We start from the raw sequence: 18,212 nt of genomic DNA, 5'->3' as shown, positions 1-18,212 counted from the left end.
TTCTCTTTCCACTTATGATGTTAATTATTGTTGGTTATGAATCAAAGAACAGTTATTGAGTTTAAGACGATTTAATCCAAGTTACATACATACATACATGTCTGTTCTCCGCTGGCCTGGGCTGGAAAGAGAACCTCCCTCCCCCTGTCTTCCCTTTTTGTCCCAGTCACCTAGATGCCTGCCCTCTTATGCAAATATCTACCAGTGCCTTGTAGCTGGACAAGGGGAGACATCTGTTAATGATCAGTGTGTGTGTGTGTGTGTGTGTGTGTGCTCGACCATGTGGTCTGTCGTAAGACCCCCTCAGAGAGCATGCCTGTAGGCCCAAAGGCTCCGCTTTGGAACAAGGCGTCTGCCAAATGCCATAATTGTAAATGTAACTGTTACAAAGCCTTATCATACTATCTATGCATGTGTGTGTGTTTAAGTAGAAATATACGACAGTTTTAAACACAGAAAAAGGCATGGTCTCGTCACTCTGTGTGACATGTATCGCAAAGGGTTTAAATGACTCGGGCAGTCCTTTCAATACCATAGCCACAAGTAGGCTATCACTCAAAGTCTCATCTGCATTCCTCAGTGCAGTTATTGCCCTTTCTGCACGAATGATATAGTCGGTCACTGTTTCACTGTTAAGGGCTCTGCACACAGCGTGCGATTTCTGTTGCGCATCAACGTTCCATTTTGAAGTTTGAATGGAAGTCTATGAGAACATCGCATTTACCCACACACGGCCCCGATTTTAATCGCACGGCGAACATTCGATTCCATTCATTTTGAATGGGACAAAGCACACGGCGTGCGAGTTTTGTCGCACTGCTTTGTCCCATTCAAAATGAATGGAATCGAATGTTCGCCGTGCGATTAAAATCGGGGCCGTGTGTGGGTAAATGCGATGTTCTCATAGACTTCCATTCAAACTTCAAAATGGAACGTTGACGCGCAACAGAAATCGCACGCTGTGTGCAGAGCCCTTTAGACTTTTGCAGTGTGGTCAACTCTGTATAGAGACTTATAACCCTTGGCTTCCCTGAACCCGCATAATAATTGCGCAATATCTCTAGGGCTTTTCGTCCGTCATCTGGTGCGTCTCGCATTATGAGCGACAAACTTTTGTCATCTAGAAACTGAATGAGCTCTGCGTAAATCTCTTCATTTTTCTCCTCATCTTCTCTCAACTCCTGAGCCGAAGCTGTTAAGGGAAGGTCTGTTTTGAGAGTGTCTTTCAGTTTCTGTAGCCGGAGATGGCCCATGAACTTTGTTTCCCACAGTTCGTACCTTTCCTCATCTCCGTCAAACGCTAGTCGAGACCAACGCGAACTTCTTTCCGATTGTCTCGCCATGGTAGCACTCTGGGCCCATAACCTGTTAAACGTTGGTTATTGCGTATTGGCTAAGACCATAACGATCGGACTACACACTGAACGGAGGAAACATACGCTGTCAGACAGGGTTCATGTTATCAAGGAAGCAACTTTTATTGTGGGAATGGTCACATATATAGGATCAGCTGGCTCAATCATTCATGTCACACAGCTGGTGTCAATCAACCAATTATGCCCCACTCACACTGGGATAGGGATGACTGGAGAGCACACTCATGTCAACACCAACCCTCTCCTCGGGGCACCACATATTTGATCTGTTCCACCACCAGCACACCTGATTCAACTAATCAAGGACAAAGCAATTAAGATTTGTACTTGATTAGTTGAATCAGGTGTGCTGGTAGCCATCACTGCCATCCTCCTCCTCTGCTGTCTGGCTCCGGCTCGGCTCCTCTGCCCAGTGACGACCTTTTGACGACCTTTTGAACTGTTCAGGCCAGTTAATCAGCCCCCCCTGATCTCTGTCCAGAAGTGTTTGTCTAGTAGTGTTGGCTCAGATATCCAGGAGACTGCCTGGCACCTTCACTAGCACCATTACCACTGGCCTTGAAAGGGGGTCTGAGTACATGTCCCAACACATCCCTCCACCCCCTCCCTTTATATTAGTCATAAAATCACTGATAGCTGCTTTAGGTCCTAAAGTAAACATTTACTTGTTTTTTACTACTACATAGACCTCCAGCTTCCTCCTCCTCCTCCTCTTCCTCACTAGTTAGGATAGGCAGGCAGACAGACAAGACAGACAAGACAGACAGGTAGGCAGACAGACAGGTAGGCAGATAGACAGGCAGACAAGGCAGACAGAAAGATGCACGCAAACACACACACACACACACACAAAAGGTCATTTATGCGGGGGAACTCAACATAGTGCATCTGAATTCGAATGACCTTGGAAAAGCCTGTTTAAGCTGTTAGCATACACATCATAACATTGTGATATTATCCTCTGGTGCTGAAAGTCTTGACTGAAGACTGATCGCTAATCCCTCTCTCTCTGTTATCTGAGAGGTTTATTACAGTGGCTCTGACACCTTCTAGCCTATCCAGATGGTTTAGGATCAGTGTAACCGCAGGGCATCCTCATTGTTGTTTTCCCTTCACTGCGGGAACACGCCTCCCTCTCTCTCAGAAGCATTAACCTCCCGGTGACCTCCTGCTTACCAGAGGAAACACTCTACTTCTACTCTGTCTTTTCTATCTCGCCCTCCCCCCCTCCTCCAGTTCTCCTCCCCCTCCTCCAGTTCTCCCCCCCCCCTCCTCTGTATCAGACCTCCTCTCCTCTCCCTCGCTCTTCCTTTCCCTACCTCCCCCCCACCCCTTCCTCCTCATCTACCTCCCCCCCACCCCTTCCTCCTCACTCTCACATCAGGGTGAGGTTGTTGAGCTGGGAGTCGGACACTTCGTCCAGGGAAGTGGGGGGTCCAAGCGGGTCAGCGCCTCTGAGGGACCGGGCCGGGGGGGCCTGGGGGGCTGGGGGGGCCGTGTGGGTGTTGGAACATGGGCCAGTACCGGTGTCATCACCACCCAACAGAGACCACTGTCCTGTGACGCACTAAGACCAACACAACCAAATAGAACACACGCACGCACACACACACACACACACACACACACACACACACACACACACACACACACACACACACACACACACACACACACACACACTTTGATGAGGATGAGGTAGGTACAGCACACACACAGTGAAGTAAAAAAGGATTCAAATCTCTGTAAATGCTAAATAGGTTTGGTGCTTGGGACTACCTGACTGACATCTGACATTGAAGTTGATTTAAGTTAAGTTAGGTTAGGTTAGGGTTATGTTTAAAGTTAGGGTTAAGGTGAGAGTTAAGGGTTAAGGCCGTCCAAAAGATCCCACTTTACTACTACACACTCACGCTGTCATTCTCCTCTGAGCCACTAGGTGGCGCCAGAGGCTCTGGAATCGCGTCGGCCCAGCCAGGCCCAGGGTCTTCAGGGGTGGGGGGGGAGTGGTACTCTCTGGAGGGGACTCTCCCCTCTCCCCCTGGCGGTTGCCTCCTGAATTTTATCGAACTAAACTTTATTGGTCCCAAGGTTGATATCAATTACAGACAGCATAGTCTAAAGCCTGAGGTACGTTCAGTTGGCTCAATGTTGTGAACTTAAAAAAACGGAACTGAATTGAATTAAATGTTTTGTTGAAACGGCATCATAGCCCTCCTTAAGGGGGGTAGAGGCGGCCTAGTGGATAGTGACTTGTGATCAGAAGGCCATGAGTTCAAATCCCACCTGGGAACACCACCACAATAGTGTGCCCTTGAGTAAAGCACACTTTCATTGATGACAATTACAGTCCAGAAGTAGATTTAATTCAATCTGTGTCCTGGAAACCTGCCCTTACAGTGAAACAGCATCGACCGTTTACAAATAGAACTGGCATGGGAGGAATCAATAATAATAATAACAATAATAACCTGTATTTGTATAGCACTTTTCCTGTAAACGTTGCAGCTCAAAGTGCGATGCACCCCAACCCATATGAATCTCTCTTTATTTCGAACATGATTTAAAAATAAAAAAACTAATAACTAATAACGAAAAGTATCACTGTTCGAGAGGGAGTAGGATGAAGCCTTAGCTTATCATGTCCTACCCCTATCCGTCACTTCCAAGTGAGAACAATAATACTTAAATTATATAATATAATTAATTATATATATATATATACTGTATATGTATTATAATTATGTTATATAATCCATTAATTAATACATAAATATACATAATACATAAATACATAAATTAGAGTATCCACAGTAATGATCATTTTCCATTCTTAATACTGAAACAACACAAAACCCCAGACAACATGATCCTGAAAATCACCTGCAGGCCTCTGGGTGTCCAGGGCTGTGTGTGTGTCTGCTGCTCCAGGGGGGGGGTCCTCTGACCCAGCAGCACGGCCCAGGGTGAGTGCCTGGGGGTCGGACTCAGCCCCGGCCCCAGCCCCCCTCTCTGCCTGGGGGGGTGAGCCCTGCACCCCCACCCCTCCCTGGTTCTGCCCCTCTGTCTCAGCCACTGGAGAGGAGGTAGTGGAAGTGGGGGTTGTGGTAGTGGGGGTGGGTGTGGAGGTAGTGGGGGTGGGGGCAGTGTTAGTGGGGGTGGGGGTGGAGGTTGAGGTAGTGGTAGTGGGGGTGGAGGTAGTGGGGGTGGGGGTGGAGGTAGTGAGGGTGGGGGTGGTGGTATTGGGGGTGGGGGTTGTGGTATTGGGGGCGGGGGTGGAGGTAGTGGTAGTAGTGGTATTGGGGGTGGGTGTGGAGGTGGTGGTATTGGCGGTGGGGGTTGTGGTAGTGGGGGTGGTGGTATTGGTGGTGGGGGTGGAGGTAGTGGTAGTGGGGGTGGTGGTATTGGGGGTGGGGGTTGTGGTAGTGGGGGTGGTGGCATTGGGGGTGGGGGTGGAGGTAGTGGTAGTGAGGGTGGTGGTATTGGGGGTGGAGGTAGTGGTAGTGGTAGTAGGGGTGGTAGTATTGGGGGTGGGGGTGGAGGTAGTGGTTGTGGTGGTATTGGGGTTGGGTGTGGAGGTAGTGGTTGTGGTGGTATTGGGGGTGGGGGTGGAGGTAGTGGGGGTGGTGGTATTGGGCGTGGGTGTGAAGGTAGTGGTGGTGGAGGTAGTGGGGGTGGGGGTGGAGGTAGTGGAAGTGGTGGTAGTGGGGGTGGAGGTAGTGGGGGTGGTGGTAGTAGGGGTGCAGGTAGTGGTAGTGAGGGTGGGGGTGGAGGTGGAATGGAATGGTCTTTATTTGTCATTGCTACAGTACAGGTACCAAACAACTACATTTAGGAGGGGTGGCTCCCCTGGTGTTAGGAAAGAAAAAAAAACTAAAAAAACAAGAAGGGAAAGGAGCAGGTTAACATAAATAAAGGCTATGTACACTATCCACTATACTATACTGTACAGATAGACGACTAGGGTTGTCATATTGCACATAGTGTGGTAGTAGTAGTAGTAGTGGAGGTAGTGGTATTTGGGGTGGGGGTGGGGGTAGTGGTATTGGGGGTGGGGGTGGGGGTGGAGGTAGTGGAGCACTCCTCCAGATCCATTGCCTCTGCCCCTGAGCAAGCTTCACCCCCATCAGGTGAGATGGGGTTCTTGGTATCGACAGGGGACGTATCACAGGTCCTCTCTGGGGTAGTCATGGTAACCTGGACCTGCTGTTCTGTTTGGGACCTGTGACATAACAGAGTTGTTGTTGTTGTTGTTGTTTTTGTATTGAGGAAAATCAATAAACATTCTTAAAAATAAATAAATAAACAAACCCGATATCTACATTATATGTTGAACAGTTATTCTCTCGCGTTATATTTTGTAATAATTATCATACCCCTCCTCCTCATTATCATACCCCTCCTCCTGGTCAGTGACCATCTCCACTGGGGTGGATGGACACAGCCGGGCTGGAGCTGAGGATGAAGGTCCTTGTGCAGTTCCCTCCTCGACCACCAGGACGGCGCCGTCGTCACCACCGCTGTGCTTGCCGTCATCTCCCTCCCTCTCCTGCACCTGCACCTCTGGTTGACCCCTGACCTCTCTCCCTGAACTCTCCCCTACCGTCACGTACTTCCTGTTCCGCTGTCCCTCCAACCAACGGATCCTCTCCTTCTCTCCCAAGCCACACATCCCCCTCTTCCTCTTCTCCTTCTCTCCCAGGCCACACATCCCCATCCTCCTCCTCTTCTTTGCTACCGGCGCATCCTCAGAACCCCCTGTTTCCACGACGACCCCATTCAACTCGTTACCCTTAGCGACAACGAGGCAGGAGGTCTCGCGTCTAGCGTCTCCCTCTCTCCCCTCACACTGAGGCTCCAATTCGGGCTCCTCACTACGACATTGACCTCCGACCTCGACGTCATAGATCTTTGGGTTGCCCCCATCCTGGATCCCGACCTCGCCCCCCTGGGTAAAGAGGAACTTCTGTGTAGCGGTGTTCTCTTCTCCGTCTGTGCCCTGATCATCTTCGTTCTGATTGGTTAGCTCCATCTCCCCTGGGTCCGCCCCCTCCAGAGCCTCGCCAACGGTATGTTCTCCGCCAGGGCCGGTAACAACCAAGTTTTCCTCCTCTGGACACCCCCGTGGCCTGGGCGCAGTGGTGTCTTCCGCTGCCCGCTCCTCCTCAGGTGGTTCGTTGGGAAAGCCTACCAGAGGGGGGGAGGAGGGGTCCTCGGAGCTGGGAGGTGAAGTGGCTGAAGTGCTCATGGCTGTTTCCTCAGGGTCCTTAGCACAGTAGAGGAGGAAGATTAATTCTACGGCCCTTTCTCAAATTGTTTAGAAACCCGATTCCTCACGCCCTCCATCCTCTCATCCTATGTTCAAGTCAAGACTAAAATCCCATCTTTTTAATATTGCCTTTAAATGACTAAATAATTAAATGATGATTATATAATGATCGGAGCACTTTGAACTGCAACGTTTGCAGGAAAAGCGCTATACAAATAAAAGTTATTATTAGTATATTATTATTATTTCGAGTAGGAGGCGAGTGGAGGAATGGAGGAGAGGAATGTGAGAAATCGAGTTTGTAACAATAGGCTAGGTGAACAATCTCCACTACTTCCTGAAAGGCACCTTGCATGAACATATCCTGTCTCACTCTATTGGTTTAATTGATTAATCAGCTGTGCGGTAAACTGTTGGAACACATAGTGCACAGCTGATTAATCAATTAAACCAATAGAGTGAGGCTGTGTTCGGAATAGCGTACTAGCATACTACTCATACTAGATATGACGTAGATTTTGAGTATGTAGTACGTTCGAACTGTACAGTATGCGAGATTTGAGTATGCGAGAAATTTAGTAGGCGAGCAGTTATTTCCGGTAAAATTTAAGTCGGTTTTGATGGACACTAGCTCGGCTCCTATTTCCCAAAATGCATTTCGCGTCCAGAGTTGCGTCCAGGGTTGCCAGATGGGGCGGGTTACCGCCGAATGGGCTACTTGATTTTGAGGTTATAGAAAGTTTAGGCTGTAAATTGTCATCCCATCTGGCAACCCTGTGCGCTTTCAGCCTCGTCAAACTGTGTCATACAAACTTGTCATACAGCTTTTGTTTACATTGTCCGATAGCCTGGGGACCGAAAGCTTGCAATAAACACGTTTTTCGCACATATTTGAGTGTGCAGATTCTGCTTTTTTGCACTCTATTTGATACTCTTCAGCTGCAGCACCCCAGCTAAGTCTGATCACGGAGGAGCGGTGGTATTTTCACTATACTGGGAATTAACATGTATTAACAATAATTAACATTAACATTATGGTGAAATGCATTCTTAGACATGACTACATCGTCATGATTACAAATATGCCACTTGAAATGCATGAAATCTCATTAACTAACTCAACCCCTTGCCCTCCCTCAACTCCCTGCATGACACCAGGGCTCTGAGGAGGGCAAGGAAGATCATGGCTGACCCCTTCCACCCCGGCCACGGCCTCCTCACCCTGCTTCCCTCTGGAAGAAGGTTGCGGCTGCCTAAGGCACTTAAGGCCCGCCACAGGCTCAGCTTCTACCCCTCAGCCGCCAGGCTGTTAAATGACTCTGGCTTCCCCCCCCCCCCCGCCCCCAAGTCTGCCCAGGACTGAACTGGACTCTGTAAAAAAAAAAAAACTCTGCACTGCACTTTACTTTATACCGCACTATCCAATGCACTGTTGTCTGTCCTGTGTTGTTGTTGTGTTGTCCTGTTTTTTGATATGTGAAAAAAGTATAAACGCACTTGCTGTGGTGACGAAGCAAATTCCTATATGTGTAACGCATAGTGGCAATAAACGTTATCTCAATCTCAATCAATCTCAATCTCAATCTCAATGAACTAACTCTAACTCAATGAACAGGGAGTTCAACATGCGTCAAATGCTTAAATTCACTCCGAGCAGTGTCGACATCGATGGGTGTCTCCAATCGACTCCATTCAAAGTGATTTACGATCCCGCCCCTCTCCCCTGTCCGGACACATTTGAATTTTCACCGTAAGCCCCGGTAAAGCGACGTTATTAACCCGCGAAGAGTGTGCCCCGGGCACCGTATTTGTCCGTGAATAACACCGGCTAGGAAGGTGGTAAAAACACAATAGGCTACTACTTTGCTAACTCCACCATCGCTATACGGTCATTTTGAGCCATCAACCAACCCACTGGCACCCCGGGAAGTTATGTTTCGAACCCCGAGAGCATGCATAAATGTCTATCCGGAAAGAGTGCACTCTCCTCGGCCGCTGCACGCCCCCTGTCCTCGGTAACGCGGAGGAACGAAAAGCTTACAGCACCAACCCTGCTTAGCTTCCGAGGTCGGACGAGATCGGGCGTATTCAGGCTAGTATGGCCGTGAGCAAGAGGACCATGACCCTAAGCATCCATATGCCTGTGCCTGGAGCACTCTTGTTCATGGAACTTTATTATAAGCACTCTATTTGTGGGTAGACTATGCACAAGGTGTCCTGGATGACGGGAGAAGTTAAAATCGCTCTGAGAGCGCCGGAGCACACACTGGGTGCAACGTCATAAAGGGACCAGGTAATTTGATTGGACAAGAGGCATTCCATGAGTGCTGATCATATTTCCAGGGCGAATTTACAAACACAGCTAGCGAACAGTAACACTAGTACGCTATTCCGAACACAGCCTCACACCCAAGTTACTAGACTCAGGCACTCCCCCTATCTCATAGGCCATAGGTATAGTGAGTTATGCTTCATAAAGCCACACATTAGAGAACACGCACCTCATCTTATCCACCTCATTTTTCTGGTTTTCTGCTCGAAATGACATGCCCACAGTGAATATAGAATATCTCCACAATCACAAGGGCCTTCATAATGATATTGTTATCAAATGAAAGCTAACACCTGTGGGGTGGCTGTAGAAGTGTCAGAATCAAAATCTATGTTACTGTGTCAGAGCAAATAGAGCTAGAACATTATAAAACATCTCAAATTCAGTCTCCGCCTAAAAAAACAACAGCTTTTACAGTGAATATCACCTTGGAAACCTGATAACGAAGCCCAAATCATCTAGGAATCAGTACTCCAGGGTCTTATTAGTACTTGTGCCAAAGTCGATGCTAGTAATGTGAGCAAATGCAACTTTGTACCTGTTTTAGTACAGGTATGTTTAGGCGGACACCTATATGTTTAGGCCATTTGGAGATATGTTGGCACCATCTTTGACCTTTGACCTTTCTCATGTATCAGATTTCTTTTCTTTTTTTTGGGGGGGGGGGGGGTTGGGTTGGCCGACCAATGGTATGGAAATTCGGCGTTGAAACCGGATATGACACATTCTCCAGTTGGAGAAAACTGGATGTGACTTAGGCCGTGTTTACCGTCTCTGGAAAAAAATGGTGGCATCGTATAGCATGCAAAGTTGTGAAAAAAATGTGATATCGATGAAGAGAATTGATCGAGGTAAACTCTTTATATCACTTCGGATGCCCATCGGGGTCCGTTGGCTCCTATGAGGTTAATTAAAGCCACACATTAGAGAACACGCTTAAAGCCACACATTAGAGAACACGCTTTAAGTCACACATTAGAGCACACGCTTTAAGTCACACATTAGAGCACACGCTTTCTAGAGCCACGGCACGCCACACAATGATTCACGCACGCATAAGGTGGTCAACACAGGACCCAGTGATCACACACATAATAATAATAATAATAATAATAATAATTCATTAGATTTATATAGCGCTTTTCCGAGGCTCAAAGACGCTGACAATATGGGAAAAACGGAAAACACAGAAACAACAAGCAACAGATAACATGAGCACATAGAACACAGAGTTAACGAACGGGGAAGGGGAGGTTGTATGCATGTCCATGGGGGGAGGGGGGTGGCAGGGTTAGGGGAGATGGTTAGGGGTAGGGGAGGTTGTATGCATGTCCAGGGGGGGCGGGGGTGGCAGGGATGGGGGAGATGGCTAGGGGTAGGGGAGGCTGTAGGCATGGGAGAACAGGTAGGTTTTGAGGTGGGATTTAAAAGTGAGGAGTGAGGGTGAGTCTCTGAGTGGTTGAGGGAGAGAGTTCCAGAGGCGGGGTGCGGCTCGTGAAAAGGCACGGTGACCGAAGCCTTTGAGTTTTGAGGGTGGGACAGTGAGGGGAACAATGGATGAGGATCGGAGGGTACGGGTAGGGCGGTGGGGGAGAAGGAGGTCAGTCAGGTAAGGGGGGGCCAGGCTATGGAGGGCTTTATATGTGAGGATGAGGACTTTGAATTGTATACGTTCTTTAATGGGGAGCCAGTGGAGAGAGTGGAGGACAGGAGTGATGTGGTCACGGGAGCGGGTGTTTGAGAGGAGGCGTGCAGCAGAGTTTTGGACCATCTGGAGTCTATGGAGGGAGCGGGAGGTGATGCCGGTGAGTAGGGAGTTGCAGTAGTCGAGGCGGGAGGAGATGAAGGCGTGGATGAGGGATTCAACATAAATTACTATAGACTAATTACTTGGCTTGTGCCCAACCCCTTGTCGGTCCTAGCCGACAACCCGCTGTAATTAAAATACAGGTACAAAATTGTATATTATTAACAGTTCATAGGCCTAGACAAAACAACAAACATGTATAAAGAGATTAAAATGGCACATAACTTGCCGGTTTTCCAAGACCCCCCCCTGGGATCGGAGCAGTTAACTGCGACCGTCCGAAGTGACTGTAGCGGGTGAGTCGTTGTCTAGGGGAAGACCCTCGGCGGCGCAGGAATACGTTGAGAGTGCGGCGGCTGGCCAAACACTCCCGTCACACGGGAGCAGCTGGGCCACACTCCTAATCAGCCCACGTCCCTAACTAAAGGCCGATTTAAAGTTCTGCGTCGAATTTACGTGCGTAGCTTACATATTCTACGTAAGGGGTCTCGCACTTTACACTTCTGCGTAGGCCGCGCTGCAATTACACCGTCACATCGCTAGGTGGCAGTGTGTTTTCTATGCCCCTGTGCTGTGCCTCTTCCGGTTAGGAATTAAACGGAGCTCAAAGCTCAAAGCGGCATAATAGCGATCTTTTTGTTGTTATGCTTGTTGTAAATAAAAGTTCTATGATGCATTGAAATGACATTAAACTAAGATATTACGATGGTTATCATAATTGTTCTAAGAGCAGGGTGTGGGGCTGGAGGTGCTAGGGGAGCGGGAGCAGGGTGTGGGGCTGGAGGTGCTCGGGGAGCGGGAGCAGGGTGTGGGGCTGGAGGTGCTCGGGGAGCGGGAGCAGGGTGTGGGGCTGGAGGTGCTCGGGGAGCGGGAGCAGGGTGTGGGGCTGGAGGTGCTAGGAGAGCGGGAGCAGGGTGTGGGGCTGGAGGTGCTAGGGGAGCGGGAGCAGGGTGTGATGCGGGAGGGAGACTAGTCTCTTCCATGGCATTAGCTGCCTGCCCGCAGCAAATCTGCCCATGTCGACATTTTTAATGCTAGGCTATGCTATGCTATGATATAATAAGGCTAGGCTATGATACTAAATACTATAGTATATACTATATACTACACTATATAACTATACTATATAATGATAATATATAAAGGCTATGATACTAGCTATGATATGATATGATAAAGGCTAGGCTATAAGGCTAGGCTATATATTATATAAATAATATACTATATACTACACTATATAACTATATAATACACTATATAATGACAACTATACTGTAAAAAGGCTATAAATGCTAAGGCTAGGCTGTGGAAAGGCTGGAGACACACAAAAAGCAACAAGTGCAGCAATTGGCGAAAGGGCAAACTGTACAGATGTTACAGTTTTTATAGTCTCTTACAGCTCCTCCCCCCCCGTGCCAAAAACTCATGTCGGTGTAGGTTCCCATCCGGTCATATTTTCCCACTTTTCCGGTTCCGGCCATAGGTCCTGCCCTTTCCGGCCATAGGTAGCGCTATGATTCGCTGACGACGATGACGTACGATCACATGATGACCGCCATTTTTACCCATCAGTAATTTTGGCTGTTTATAGATCTAATCTCTGTAGCTACCTTAAGATACATTGATGTTGCGCGCGGATGTTGCACGCGACAGAGAGAGACAGAGAGCGACGAGAGAGAGTTTAGGTGAGAGAGAGAGAGTTTAGGTGAGAGAGAGACAGGTGACAGAGATGGAGTTTGATACAGCACTCAAGTTTTACTTGATGCATGATATGTATCCTCCTGGCATGCCCAAGGTTGGAAACCTTAAATCAAGGATTCGAAAGGCGTCCAAGAATTACTTGATGAAAGGTAAGTCAGTGTGAATAACTATGTTATAGCCACTCTTGAAGCCACTGCTTGAAATGGCGAAAATGCATAGGCCTATATAAAAATTGAGTGTCTCATTAAGCATCTGCTAACTATTGTGTGCATAAAACCTGTTTCCAGTGGCTTTATATTTGCACTTCTAAATGAATGCTGTATTTTTGTGCTGCATCAGGTGAGGAGTTGTACTATAAGTGCAAGGACAAACTTCGCTTGGTGGTGTGCAACAAAGATGGAGTTCGTGATGTCCTGATGGTAACTTTCTTATCTGACTTGAGTTCTTGTCCATCATCTTTCCCAATTATGACAAGATTATCATTGTTGGAGACCTCAAAACCTACTTATTCAATCTCCCCTTTTAAATGTCTGTCTTTATTGTTGTTTCATCTGTTATATTGTTGTTTTATCTTCTTTGCTCTCTGTGAAGCACATTGTGTCACATTTTTGTGAGAAATGGGCTATACAAATGAAGTTTGATTTGATCTGAAGGAGTGCCACGACAACCATGGGACTGGGGGTCATCCAGGGAGACGCCGAACGCTGGAGAAGGTGATGGCGTCGTACTACTGGTCCACCTTGTGGGAGGATGTCGCAAAATGGGTGAGTTTTTGCTGTTATTAGTGCATGGTGTGTGTGAACATTGTAATTTATACACTGCCCGTTAGCAATGATCTTTTACTCAAAGATCTCCAACTCTTGTGTAATTCTCATACTGACCACAATCTGATTCTGCACTGGAACACCCAGACCATCATACAGGCCGCGGCCCCTCAACCACAGCGGTTCTGCACCTAAGGCACTAAGCCCAGCAGCTGACCACCACCACCAACATGACGCATCAACCACATCAAGAATTCTCTGACTCTAGATAATTTCCTCTGAAATGTCACTGTTTTAAAGGTTGATGAGTGCCCCCGCTGTCAACATCATGAGAAAATAAAGACAGTTGCACCTGTACTCCATCCCATCCAAGTGAAAGAGGCATGGAGTGTCCTGGGGATTGATCTCATTGGTCCACTTCCCACCACTGCAAAGGGCAAAAGGTAGCTACTGAATGTTGGGCAGAAGTATGTGTAACCCCTTTTGGTTAAAGCTAGTGAGATAAGCTGACATCATGTATTGGATAAGTCAATAAAAGTTATGAAGCAAGTTTTTGGTGGACCCCATGAGGAATAGCTGCTGCAATGCTGTAGCTAATGGAGAACAATCTGCATTTTTCATTGCAGATACATTCTGACTGCAACCGACCTCTTCACCAAGTGGGTTGTGGCAAAAACCCTCTACACCAAAACAGCCAATGAGGTGTCCAGGAAGATAGTCAACATTCTTCTTGACTTTGGACTGGTAGAGAGGATCATTAACGACCAAGGACGGGAATTTGTGAATGAGGTACAGTTATACTGTATATATAAGACACAGTGTATGTGATGTGTGACATTTGATAATTGTAATTTAATCTAATTTAATTGCATACACTAATGCATCTGCAGGTCAACCGTGGTGTTTTTGAGGCTCTGGGTGTCAAACACTGCATCACGTCAGCCTACCACCCCCAGGCCAATGGACAGGACAAGTGCACAAACCGCAACGTGAAGACTGCGCCTGCCAAGTACTGTGGGGAGGGACAGAACGACTGGGATGCCCATTTGAGGGGCGTCGTAATGAGCATCAACACCTCTAAGCAGGTAGCCTACTATTGTGTAACAACTGCATGTAAACAATTCAAACAATATAGAAAGATGGTGAAATGCTATTGATTGTACTTTTGTTTGGTTTTACAGCGATCAACCAAGTACACCCCGTACATGGCACTGTTCGGACGGCACCCTCGCAGCCCAGGTGTCATCAACACAACACAGACTGAGGAGGGTGACGACTCAGCTGTGGTTGTGGTTGATTTGCCAGAGGAGGATGTACAGGCGAAGACTGTCGAAGTTACAGATCTACATGCAAAGGTGATGTAAAAATGGCAATTTATGCATAATAATATCTAATAATAACAAATATGCATACAATGGCAATATATGCTATAAAATATGAATGTGTTTCAAGGGACAATTAATTAAATGATAACAACAGAACATCCAAATTGCCCAGGCAAGGCAGAAAAAGGCCTACGAGGCCCGGAACAAAAAGGGGGTCAAATCCTTTGACTTCAAAGTTGGGGATGAGGTCCTACGGGCAAACAAGCGGAAGGAGGGATGGAAAAGAGGGTGACTGGAGGCCAATTGGTTTGGGCCGCACATCATATCCTCCATCTCACCCAAGGGTGTGGTGATGCTGTCCAGCACCAAAGGGCCTCAGCTAAAGCAGGGTGTGAACGTTGCCCAGCTGAAGCCGTTCATCAGGCCTAATTTGAGAGGTATTTTTTAATTTTATTTTTTTATTTGTTTTTCAGATTTTATCCCTCTTTCACCCAATTTGGTATCCAATTGAACCCAACCTAGCATCCAATTATCCCCTGCCTATTGCGTAGGATCCGCCGCACGACCCCGTGGCCGGCAGCCCCAGAGGAGGCCGCCAGGCAGACTAGCTGACTGGCTCCTCGAGCCCAGCACCGTTATTCCGGGGGCGCTGTTGCGCGACGGATCCTTGTCCGGAAATATTCCTATACCGCCCTCGGGAGCGGCCGCTCAATATGCCGCTCCCTGTGTGTGCCCCGGCCATATCCGGATCTGGCGAGCTGGGATTCGATCCCAGTCCCCGGTGGGCAGCTTGCACTAGTGGCTAGTGCTTAGACCGCTACACCACTGCGGGGCTTGAGAGGTATTATTATTGTTAATACAAGGACACACACTAAGTGTGTATGTGCAGTAACTGTATGTATGTGACGTATGTGGTTAGATGTGGCTACAGGCCCCACGCTTTCAACTGCCAGGCTCTCCCTCCGTCTCTCTGGGGCCTACGTCCAGGATCGGCCTGGTGACAGACTAGACAGCATTATTAACATTGGCCATGGAATTGTCCTGCCGGAGACCGGCTGTTACCCATTGACGCATCCTGTCTGTCCATAGCTCCCGCTCTGTAGCATCTCCACTCCTCCTTATGGTGGTGACAATACCCGGTCCCTTGTGGGGGTCACTACACTCATTGGTGTGATTATTATCATGGTTCTGCTTGTAGAAACCCTGTGGAACGCGCCTTCTGCCATCAAGTTTGCCCCCACTCTGGACTCCTTTAGAGCCAAGTTAAAAACACACCTCTTCCTAAATGATATTCCCTAAGTCTACTCCCTATTTGTTGTGAATTGTATGCCTGAGATTTACGTTTAAGTCGTCTGTGTCTGATTGCTCTCTGTGTTCCTTGTCTTTGTCTTTATCTGTTCCTTTACCCGGGCTGCGCCCCGGGCCGATGTAAAAGTTGGATGGGGGGCGCATTATAAATAAAATTAACATTAACATTAACATTAGAAATGCCACTATGGTGGTGACAATACCCGGTCCCTTGTGGGGGTCACTACACTCCTCATTGGTGTGGTTAATCTCATGGTTCTGCTTGTTTGAGGTTTTCCCAAATAAGATATATATGTATATGTACACATGCTATATTTCGGTTAACCTACACAATGTTTTTACTTGATTCCAGCTAATTTGTGAATGAATACGTTTTTGTTTGTGTATGGTCAATCCATTTTTATGTAAATATGGTTTCATGCTGTATTGATTTACAATAAATTCATTGCATTTCATTCAATCTTGTTGCTTTACTACAAAAACACATCTGATTGAGGAAGACTACAAAACATTGAGAAAGGATTTGGTAAACCATGTATTTCATGCGTCATATGGTAAGAAGAGGGGTGTGGCCATAGTAATTAATACATCTCTACCATTCTCTGAAGAGAAAGTGATAAAAGATAATAGGAGAAGATATGTAATGGTTGACCCTATTACATTAACCATAGCTAAAGGTAATGAATCTTTTTTTCATTTCATACCTATTAGTTTACTCTAACGAATTCAAATGATTAACAAGCATAATGGCACAGAGAATACAGAGATGTGTATATATACAAAGGGTTGAAATATATGTTATTATTATTATTACTTTATTATCACATAACAGCTATTTGAAGCAAACTATGGAAAATGTATAACTGAGTAGTGAAATACTCAGAAATAGTGAAATACATTCTTAGAAATGTCTACATTGTCATGATTACAAAGATACCACTTGAACACACACACTGTGACACATTGGTCACACGCACGGGCGCGCGAAACACACACACACACACAACAGTTTCAGATCTACTAACGGGTCTTCGTCGTCATCGTTGGCATCGCGAATCATAGCGAATCATAGCGCTACCTATGGCCGGAAAGGGCAGAACCTATGGCCGGAACCGGAAAAGTGGGAAAATATGACCGGATTGGAAAATATGGTACCTACATCGGAATGGAATACAATGCAAATTACACCGGATATCGAAAAGCAATTCAAATTAGTACCCAACACTCGAATGAAATACAATGCAAATTACACCGGATATCGAAAAGCAATGCAAATTAGTACCGTGGCAACATGGAATACAATGCAAATTACACCGACACTCGAATGAAATACACTCATCACCAAATGTAATACGCTGCGCTCAAATGTAATACACATGCTCAATGGAATACACTCGTGACCAAATGTAATACGCTGCGCTCAAATGTAATACACATGCTCAATGGAATACACTCATGACCAAATGTAATGCGCTGCGCTGAAATGTAATACACATTGATTTTATTTTGGCACAAATATGCCGTATTTTTGCATTGTATTTAGTGTTACACGTGTATTGCATTCCGATGTGTGTATTGCATTCCGATGTGTGTATTGCATTTGAATGTGGCACGATCCACCCTCCATACAATGCTAGCGAACTTGCAAAGTTCAACAGAATACACACCTCAGTGGATAACAATACCCATAACTGTATCAACTAACACTTTATATTTATATACATCTGGTTCTTAAAACGTTTTCCTGCTTGGTGACTTTACATACCTGTTTTATGCAGAAATATGGAATAAAACAGGAGAGATCGTATTGCTTGTTTAGCAGGCTGTGTAATCTGAAGACACGAGCCCGCTGCAACAGTCTTATTGTACCGATAGATCGGAAAAGATGAACGCCCTCTATTGGCGGGAGGTGAACATTGCAACAAATAATTACCAAATGAATACAATACAATATATACAAAATTGTGACAACACAATTGTGAGTGTCACATATATTTATTTATTTTTTTGGAACGGGAAATAAATTATAATTCCAAATCTTTCCACGTACTCCCTGCAATCCCCTCACGTACCCCTAGGGGTCCGCGTACCCCCGGTTGGGAACCACTGCTGTAGATGGCGCCGGAAGTGAAAACCATGGCTGAGATTTTTTCAAATCCCGCCTGAAACCACACCACTACTAGTGTGCCCTTGAGTAAGGCACTAAAGCCCGATTTATGCTTCTGCGTCGAATTTACGTGCGTCTACGCCGTAGCCTACGCGTGGGACCGCGCGGACCGCGTCGCGTTGGTCGGTGTACTCATAGCGGCATAATAGCGATCAAAAAACTT

This window comes from Nansenia antarctica, assembly GCF_963989245.1.
Source record: "Nansenia antarctica genome assembly, contig: SUPER_7_unloc_1, whole genome shotgun sequence".
Classification (NCBI taxonomy): Eukaryota; Metazoa; Chordata; class Actinopteri; order Argentiniformes; family Microstomatidae; genus Nansenia; species Nansenia antarctica.
Note: the sequence above shows the minus strand (reverse complement) of the source record.